This window comes from Hesperophylax consimilis, chromosome 23 (assembly GCF_061612785.1).
Source record: "Hesperophylax consimilis isolate HC1 chromosome 23, BYU_Hcon_1.0, whole genome shotgun sequence".
In the NCBI taxonomy this organism is placed as follows: Eukaryota; Metazoa; Arthropoda; class Insecta; order Trichoptera; family Limnephilidae; genus Hesperophylax; species Hesperophylax consimilis.
Genome location: NC_142858.1, coordinates 8,801,290 through 8,811,326, shown reverse-complemented (window position 1 = coordinate 8,811,326; position 10,037 = coordinate 8,801,290).

The window sequence follows — 10,037 nt, the reverse complement described above, 5'->3', positions numbered from 1 at the left end:
GCTGAAACGAGAATCAGAAAAATTCACAACACAAACGCTAGGCAAATTGCGGAAATCACATTTAAAAGGCGCATATTTGACGCCTGCTGAATGGAGAATCTGCAAACATCACAAATTTAAAGCTACGCAAATTGCGGAAATCATATTTTTAAGGCGCTTACTTGGCGCCTGCCTGGACGAGTGTCCGCAAACTACACAACTTCGAAGCTACCCAGATTGCGTAAATCTCATTTTAAGGCGTTTATTTGGCACCCGCCAAGACGAGTGTCCGCAAACTGCAAAGCCAGCCAGATTGCGGAATTCACATTTTTATGGCGCAGATTCGTCACCTGCAAAAATTTAATCTAAATCCCCATTAATTGGGCGAATTTTATGCGCCTGCTGAAAATATATTCTACAAACTATACTGCTTTGTGGCTAGGCAAATTGCGGAAATATCATTCGTAAGGCGCTTATTTGGCGCCTGCCAAAAATAATGTTTGCAAACGACACAACTTCAAAGCTATACAGTTTGCGAAAATTACCTTTTCAGGCGCATATTTGGCGCCTGCTGAAACGAGAATCAGACAAATTCACGACACAAACGCTAGGCAGATTGCGGAAATCACATTTTAAAGGCGCATATTTGACGCATGCTGAATGGAGAATCTGCAAACATCACAAATTTAAAGCTACGCAAATTGCGGAAATCATACTTTTAAGGCGCTTACTTGGCGCCTACCTGGACGAGTGTCCGCAAACTACACAATTTCGAAGCTACCCAGATTGCGGAAATCTTATTTTAGGAACTTACTTGGCGCCTGCCTGGACGAGAGTCCGCAAACTACAGAACTTAATAGCTAGCCAGATTGCGGAATTCAGATTTTTATGGCGCACATTCTTCGCCTGCAGAAATTAAATCTAAATCCCCATTAATTGGGCGAATTTTATGCGCCTGCTGAAAATATATTCTACAAACTATACTGCTTCGTGGCTAGGCATATTGCGGAAATATCATTCGTAAGGCGATTATTTGGCGCCTGCCAAAAATGCCTGCTGAAAATATATTCTACAAACTATACTGCTTTGTGGCTAGGCATATTGCGGAAATATCATTCGTAAGGCGCTTATTTGGCGCCTGCCAAAAATAATGTTTGCGAACTACACAACTTCAAAGCTATAAAGTTTGCGGAAATTACCTTTTCAGGCGCATATTTGGCGCCTGCTGAAACGAGAATCAGAAAAATGCACAACATAAACGGTAGGCAGATTGCGGAAATCACATTTGAAAGGCGCATATTTGACGCCTGCTGAATGGAGAATCTGCAAACATCACAAATTTAAAGCTACGCAAATTGCGGAAATCATACTTTTAAGGCGCTTACTTGGCGCCTGCCTGGACGAGTGTCCGCAAACTACACAATTTCAAAGCTTCCCAGATTTCGGAAATCTTATTTTAAGGAGCTTACTTGGCGCCTGCCTGGACGAGAGTCCGCAAACTACACAACTTTGAAGCTACCCAGATTGCGTAAATCTCATTTTTAGGCGCTTATTTGGCCCCCACCAAGAGGAGTGTCCGCAAACTACAAAACTTCAAAGCTAGCCAGATTGCGGAATTCACATTTTTATGGCGCACATTCGTCGCCTGCAGAAATTAAATCTAAATCCCCATTAATGGGGCGAATTTTATGCGCCTTCTGAAAATATATTCTACAAACTATACTGCATTGTGGCTAGGCATATTGCGGAAATATAATTCGTAAGGCGCTTATTTGGCGCCTGCCAAAAATAATGTTTGCAAACTATACAACTTCAAAGCTATACAGTTTGCGGAAATTACCTTTTCAGGCGCATATTTGGCGCCTGCTGAAACGAAAATCAGAAAAATTCACAACACAAACGGTAGGCAGTTTGCGGAAATCACATTTTAAAGGCGCATATTTGACGCCTGCTGAATGTAGAATCTGCAAACATCACAAATTTAAATCTACGCAAATTGCGGAAATCATACTTTTTAGGCGCTTACTTGGCGCCTGCCTGGACGAGTGTCCGCAAACTACACAACTTCGAAGCTACCCAGATTGCGGAAATCTTATTTCAAAGAGCTTACTTGGCGCCTGCCTGGACGAGAGTCCGCAAACTACACAACTTCGAAGCTACCCAGATTGCGCAAATCTCATTTTTAGGCGTTTATTTGGCGCCCGCCAAGACGAGTGTCCGCAAACTACAAAAATTCAAAGCTAGCCAGATTGCGGAATTCACATTTTTATGGCGCACATTCGTCGCCTGCAGAAATTAAATCTAAATCCCCATTAATTAAGCGAATTTCATGCGCCTGCTGAAAATAAATTCTACAAACTATACTGCTTTTTGGCTAGGCATATTGCGGAAATATCATTCGTAAGGCGCTTTTTGGCGCCTGCCAAAAATAATGTTTGCAAACTACACAACTTCAAAGCTATACAGTTTGCGGAAATTACCTTTTCAGGCGTATATTTGACGCCTGCTGAAACGAGAATCAGAAAAATTCACAACATTAACGCTAGGCAGATTGCGGAAATCTCATTTGAAAGGCGCCCATTTGGCGATTGCCAAAAATAATGTTTGCATACTATACACCTTCAAAGTTACGCAGATTGCGGAATTCTCATTATTATGGCGCATTTTTGCGCCTTATTAAAAGATATTCCACAAACTACACTGCTCTATAGCTAGGCAGAATGCGGAAATCTCATTTTTAAAGGCGCTTATTTGGAGCATGCCAAGAAGATTGTCCTTAAATTACACAAGTTAAATACTACCCAGATTTCGAAAATCATATTTTTAAGGCGCATATTTGGCGCCTACTAAAACGACTGTCCGCAAACTGCACAACTTCAAAGCTATCCAGATTGTGGAAAACACAGTAATTTGTCGCCTACCGCGACGAGTGTCCGCAAACTACGCAACTTCAAACCTACTCAGATTGCAGAAAATACATATTTGGCGCTTGCTGAAAAGAGAATCTGCAAACTACACAAATTTAAAGATAAGCAGATTGCGGAATCCCCATTATTAGGGCGCATTTTTTGCGCCTTTCGAAAAGATATTCCATAAGCTACACTCCTTTATAACTAGGTAGATTGTGGAAATCTCATTTGTAAAGTCACTCATTTGGCGCCTGCCAAGAAGGTTTCCTTGAATTACACTACTTAAAAGCTAGCCAGTTTGCGGTATCAAAAAAATCATATTTTTCAGGCGAATATTTGACGCCTACCAAGACGAGTGTCCGCAATTGTCCCAGATTGCGGAAAACACATTTTTACGACGCTTATTTTGTGCATTCAAATTTTTATGGCGCACATTTGTCGCCTGCAGAAATGAAATATGCGAACTATACAACTTTAAAGCTACGCTTATTGCGGAATTCCCATTATTAGGGCGCATCTTTTGCGCCTTTCTAAAAGATATTCCACAAACTACATTGCTTTATAGCTAGGCAGATTGCGAAAATCTCATTTGTAAAAGCGCTTATTTGGCGCCTGCCAAGAAGATTGTCCGCAAAATACACAACTTCAAAACTACTCAGATTGCAGCAATCTAATTTTAAAGGCGAATATTTTGCGCCTGCTGTAATGAGAATCTGCAAAATATACAATTTCGAAGCTACGCCTCAAATTCAATGGGTACATTTGCATATCTCGTTCTCTTCCCCTTTTTGTTTCCCTCTCCCACTTCTTTCAACCTCAAAACATTCCCAAATTGGTGACTATCTCCAAGAAAGTTATGTAGCAAAAGACAAAATGCTATAATTATTTATTTATTGGTAAAATGTAAGAGACAAACAGCTTATACATAAAATATAAATATACACGGTGTCCGGAAACTCGTAGTACAAGCGGGAAATTGGAGAATCTACACCACATGGGGAACCCAAAAAAACATAAAGTTTTTTGATTTGAGCATTTAAAAAAAAAAAAAAAAAAACCAAAAAAAAATATTTTTCGGCTATTTTAGGGTTAAAGTTTTTTCTGGTGTTTAGGGTTGAATAACATATGTTTTAACCCTGCAGAGCAGAAATATTTTATGATTACACCGGGTTAAATGAAGGGTGATTTCAAAATAATGCTTCAAATCCGAGTTTCTTCATTTGTTTTACTTTCAAATAGTTTTAATTAGTTGGGTACTTTGATCTTCAGTAATAATTTATAAGAATTTGATTAAAAAAAAAAAAAAAAAAAAAAAAATCAACTTCAAACTCGATTTACTCGATAACGAAAGCTCAAATAAAAAAAAAATATACTACAAAATCGACTCCAAATGTGATGTAGATTCTCCAGTTTCCCGCTTGTACTACGAGTTTCCGGACACCCTGTATACATGTTAAATACAGTCAAGCCAAAAAAGTCTCCTATATTAAAATTGATTGGAGATGGAGTTTTATTGCATAAAAAAAAATATATATATATTTTAGGTGAGGAGGGGGGGGAATAGGAATTTAGGATGAGGATAGGAGATGCTCTGGATACATTCCATACTATTGTATTAATTTTCGATCGTACGAGTTACTTCTAATCGATATTTGTGAAGTGTATTGCTAAAAATGTCTATGTTTTGAAATTTAGTATTATATTGGGCACATATACGTGGAATTGGTGAATTTTTTCTAAAGTTAGTTCTATATGTAGGTAAATGAAACAAATGGGATTGCCGTGTTGATCTTGTTGGAATATGAATATTTATTAAATTCATTAGCTCTGGTGAGTCGAGGCCATTGTTAAGAATTTTAAATAATAAGATTTGGTCAAAAATCAAACGTCGTGTATGAAGTGAGTTGAAGTTGTGGTAATTAATAGAATCGGCGTAGTTTGAGAAATGTAAGTTTTGTTTATAATAACCAAACCAATAAATAAATAAATAAATAATTATACCGATAGAGAAGTCTCTATCATCATTTTCATCAGAAATCATCAGAAATTTTTTTATGATTTCTGTGTCACAATTTATCGTGATGTTGATAATCAAATTTCTTATGTCACTCATGTAAAAACAGGAAATGGTACATGCACCTATATTTACAGAAAAAGTGTGATTTGCATAAAAAAGGGTTAATAATAAAATATGAATGAAAACTATTTTTGAATGTTTCTCTGTTAGGTTGTTATTGGTCATGCTTAAACAAACAACAAAACAACACATATCTGGCAGCATCCCATTCGAATGCAAATAAGCATTTCAGATCACACATTCATACACAGTGCTTATATTAGGTGTAGACTACTAGTGAAAAATGCGTTGTTTACTTTTGACGTATAGTGGACACAGACCATTATGACAGAATTGAAAAGCCAGATATGTACCTCCCCTACATTCCGCTCCTCTCTACCCTCGGCCTCACAACATACTCCAGCTTGGGATGACTTAGTCTACTGGCTCCACTCTTAAAAAACAATAATCATGGAAAAAAAGTTCAGTAGTTGGTGACTTTTCACAGAGAATGAGAAGAAAATGTTAGGTTTATGACAATTTTATTTTCATAGTGGGGTGTACTGCATAGAAAATAACCACAAAAATAGTATTTTTAATCTTATTTATTATGCTTAAACAAAAGTGAAGTGGGTATACAATACCGAGGGTAGGTACTTATTGTACTGAGCGAAAAAAATTATTACGCAACGATTTAGCAATATTATGGTCTTACACAACCTTTAGAAAAGTAAGAATATTTACATAAATAAAAACAACAACAAAAAGTGTAACCTTCACTGGCAGGAGAGATCATAGTATTACTAATTCGTTGAGATACGAGGGTGGGTCAATAAGTTCTCAGAAAAGCCGACAGGTGGCGCGACTAGTACTGTAAGCGGTTTGTTTTCATGCAGCGGCACTACCGATTCAGTATGCTGCGAAGTTTCAAGCAGATTGGTCGGGTTGTTGTGTGTTTCTCGTACATTTAAAAAAAAAATATTTGCTTGTTTACAAAAATGGAAAAAATTGAGTTTAGAGCTGTTATTAAACATTTTAATATAAAAGGGTTAACAGCAAAGGAAATAAAAAATGAGTTGGATTTAGTTCACGGCACATCTGCTCCTTCACTTGCAACTATTTATAACTGGTTAAATGAATTTAAACGTGGTCGTACATCAACAAAGGATGAACCACGCTCAGGACGTCCTGTAGAGGTGACTACACCAGAAATGATCAATAAAATCCACGATATGGTGTTAAGTGGCCAAAGATTAAAGTTGAGTGAGATAATTGAGGTTACAGGGATCTCAAAAGGTAGCGTCATTTCTATTTTACATGACAAATTGGGCATGAAAAAAATTTCTGCAAGATGGGTGCCGCGTTTGCTCACAGTCGACAATAAACGCAATAGGGTGGTGGCCTCTAAAGCCCTGTTGTCGCTCATGCAACGCAATCCGGATGAATTTTTTCGTCGCTTTGTGACTGTAGATGAAACATGGGTACACCACTATACTCCCGAGACGAAAGAACAGTCAAAGCAGTGGATTGCGAAAGGCGAACCATGTCCAAAGAAGGCGAAAACCGTAAAATCAGCTGGTAAGGTTATGGCTACTGTATTTTGGGATGCACGTGGAATTATTTTCGTTGACTATTTGGAAAAAGGAAAAACAATAACAGGGGATTATTATGCATCTTTATTGGACCAGCTAAAAAACAAAATTGAAGAAAAACGGCCTCATTTAAACAGGAAAAAAATCCTCTTTCATCAGGACAATGCCCGTGTTCACACATGTTTACGATCAATGGCTAAAATTGAAGAATTGAAGTTCGAATTGGTCGACCACCCACCGTATTCGCCAGATTTAGCCCCCACTGACTTTTTCCTTTTCCCAAACTTAAAAAAATGGCTAAGTGGAGAACGTTTTTTTTCAAATGAAGAAGTCATCGATCGGACAAATGCTTATTTTGAGGACATTCCGAAAACTTATTTTTCTGACGGTTTAAAAAAATTGAGAAACGTCTAACCAAGTGTATTGAGCTCCAAGGAGATTATGTTGAGAAATAAAAAAAAAATACAAACTGTTTTAATGCTTTTTTCTAAGGACTTATTGACCCACCCTCGTACAAAAATAATGTTCAGTGGTGAAACCTCTTTTTATTCATTCATTTTGCAAATCATTTTAAAATTCATCCTATTGCATTAACTAAATTAAACAAACTAGTCTTGTAATTCATTAAATGTATGTATTCAATTTTAGTTTTTATTTCATGTAATTCATCAATATTCCACGTAAATAAGATCATTTTGCTACCTTTTTATTTCTTAGACATTAAATAAATTTCATCAAACTAGATATCATCTCCCTAGTCAACTAATTTATAATCTAAATTATGAATCCTGGGCAGATTTAAAAAATAAACTATTTGTTACATGTACTACAGAAAATTTTGAACCATTCAATGCTGAATTGTTTTCATGCACTTAAACATGACATGCGTAACAATTTTTTATTACAAAATGAATTATTAATTTATTACACAATTTTTAACAGCTTTTAAAAAAAAATAATAAATTATATTTATAATTTTAATATTAAATATTTAGAATTTCATAATGAATTATTTTTTAAATATGTTGTCATTGTTAAAAACACTAATGTGATATTTTGCTATATATAATCTATTGGTTGTCAGAGAAACAAATAAAAAATTAACTACAGGAATAAAATAATTTATTGAGTTTAAAAAAAATACAATAATAAGTTTTTCATATCTCTAGAAAAATGTTCAGTAAATTAATTTGTTTGTCTTGGTTAAGGATTTCAAGCGCCCGAGACATGTTTTCCCCATCAGCCCGTTTATATTTGCCGCGTTGGTTCAAACGGTCTTGTTCGGTGCACATGCGCAATAGACGATTAGTGCGATATCAGTGGAACTGTGCGCCACTTTTCATTTTAGGCTTATTTTGTTTACAGTTTTTTAACAATTTTGAATTTAGGAATTTCATTTGACATTCTCATTTTGTTTAGAAAATGTTTAATTAATAAAAACATTAGAGCTGTTAAACCTAAAAAAATACATTTCTTGTTTCATGTTTTAGAGAATTCATGAATTGTACTTAAATGTATACATGCTGGAGAAATATATGGGATGGAGCACTCTCGGTATCCTGCATTCTTACAGCACTCAATTTATGAAAATTCATTATGGACCTGTGAGGGAAAAATATAAGTAAAAATTTTGACTGTATGTAAAATTCGTGTACCGTAATAAGATAAGCAAAATGTAATTCCTTGCAGCGTATATACATGCATGTATATACTCGATAATAAAAAATCAATATTATAAATAAACTCTGAAAATGAGGCTTATCACAGTGAAAGTCAACAATATGGCCTCACCTGTATAAGGGAGAGCATAGAAATTAATACAAATGGCAATCAGGGAGAACAGTAGAAACATTGTTTAAATTTTAATATTTATTTAAATCCAGGATAATCCCAGACATATGGTAAAACTTCATCTATGTGAAATAATGGCAATATAGATGTGAGGTCACTGTAGAATTAAATTGTTATTGTAGGAGAGATAATGGTCATTACATATTATTTTAACCAGTGTTAAATAACGTACAACACTCGGTTTGTGTTGATTATTTACCGGCCCATGAGGGATCCGCCTAAATAAAAACATGATAATTATTTTAAAGTGCATACATGACTTTCATGCCAGACTTCTATTCCACTTAGTTTACCATCAAAACAAATTTAATAAATAACATTGAATATAATGTGTTACATGAATACCCTAAAGATACATTGTAAACAGTGGCAGCTTGTACTCTAGAGGTGAGGCGTATTTATCAGTAAAAGTACCGTGTATTTGCATGCGATACTTTGTACTTGTGACTAATCTCCAAAATACTCACAAGTATTTTATACTGTGACTAAATATTTTTAATAAATAGGTATTTTGAATAGGTACTTTTAATGGGTATTTTGAATAGGTATTTTTGATGGGAATTTTTAATAGGTACTTTTACCAGGTATTTTTACCAGACATATTTGTCAGGTATTTGTAGAAGGTACTTTTTGATGGGTACTTTTATCGTTTTATTGGGTACTTGTGGGGAATTTTTCGACAGGGAATTTCGATTTGAAAAATAACCGCGGGGAATCACATATTGAATTTTTTTGTAGGGAATTATGTTTTGCAGAAATTCTCTTACAACCTCCCCCCCCCATGGATTTCGAAAAATCATTGAGGTAATCAAGTTTTTGTAGAAAATTTGTGGGTAGAAATTATGTGAGTACATTTACTACAAATTACTTCTTCTTAATCAATCCTCAGGTCGGTAAAAAATTCTTTGTTTTTTGTAACCAGTATTTTTTTGTACCTGTACTAATTGTACCCAGTAACGAAAAGTACTCATAGGACTTACCTCTATTGTACTAAAAATGGGTGGTGCGCTAAAATTATTGCCAGTCTATCTCGTCAGGTCAAGCAAACCTTCAGCAGTGAAGGGCACTAGCAAATAGCAATTTTGAAGCTTATACCAACCTGCTGGAGTGATCGGTATGAGGGCTGGAAACTAAAGTGGCGCCATCTCCCCACAGAGTTTAAGAGGCATCGGCGAGCGCCGTTCACGTTTTGGAGAAAATTCAATACTATGTCAATCAATTATCTATACTCTGCGCCTACAGATAATTGGTGTTCCGCTCACACCACGTGATACATGAACGAAAATTCGAGCCGGTTGAATTTAACTTAATTCAAATAGTATTCTTGGAGTAACAATATAGTGTTATTTGCTTTGATTTTTGATTTGACGGTTGATAATTATTATTCTTAGATAGACTGAATTATTGAGAGTGCGTTGCTCCAACGCTCCTTAGAGCTAGCCGCCACAGGTTGTAAAGTCTGTCTTAAAAAAACCACATTGAAATGGCCAAAGGCACATGTTTACACGTTGAAGAGGTTCCACATTAAAAATAAAAATATTGAAATAGCCAAAGGTACATATGCATTATTTACAGGCAAGTTGAAGTTGTTTCACATTTATTTAAAAAGGGACATGCACATGGCCCACTAGGATACCTACCTACAAGTTT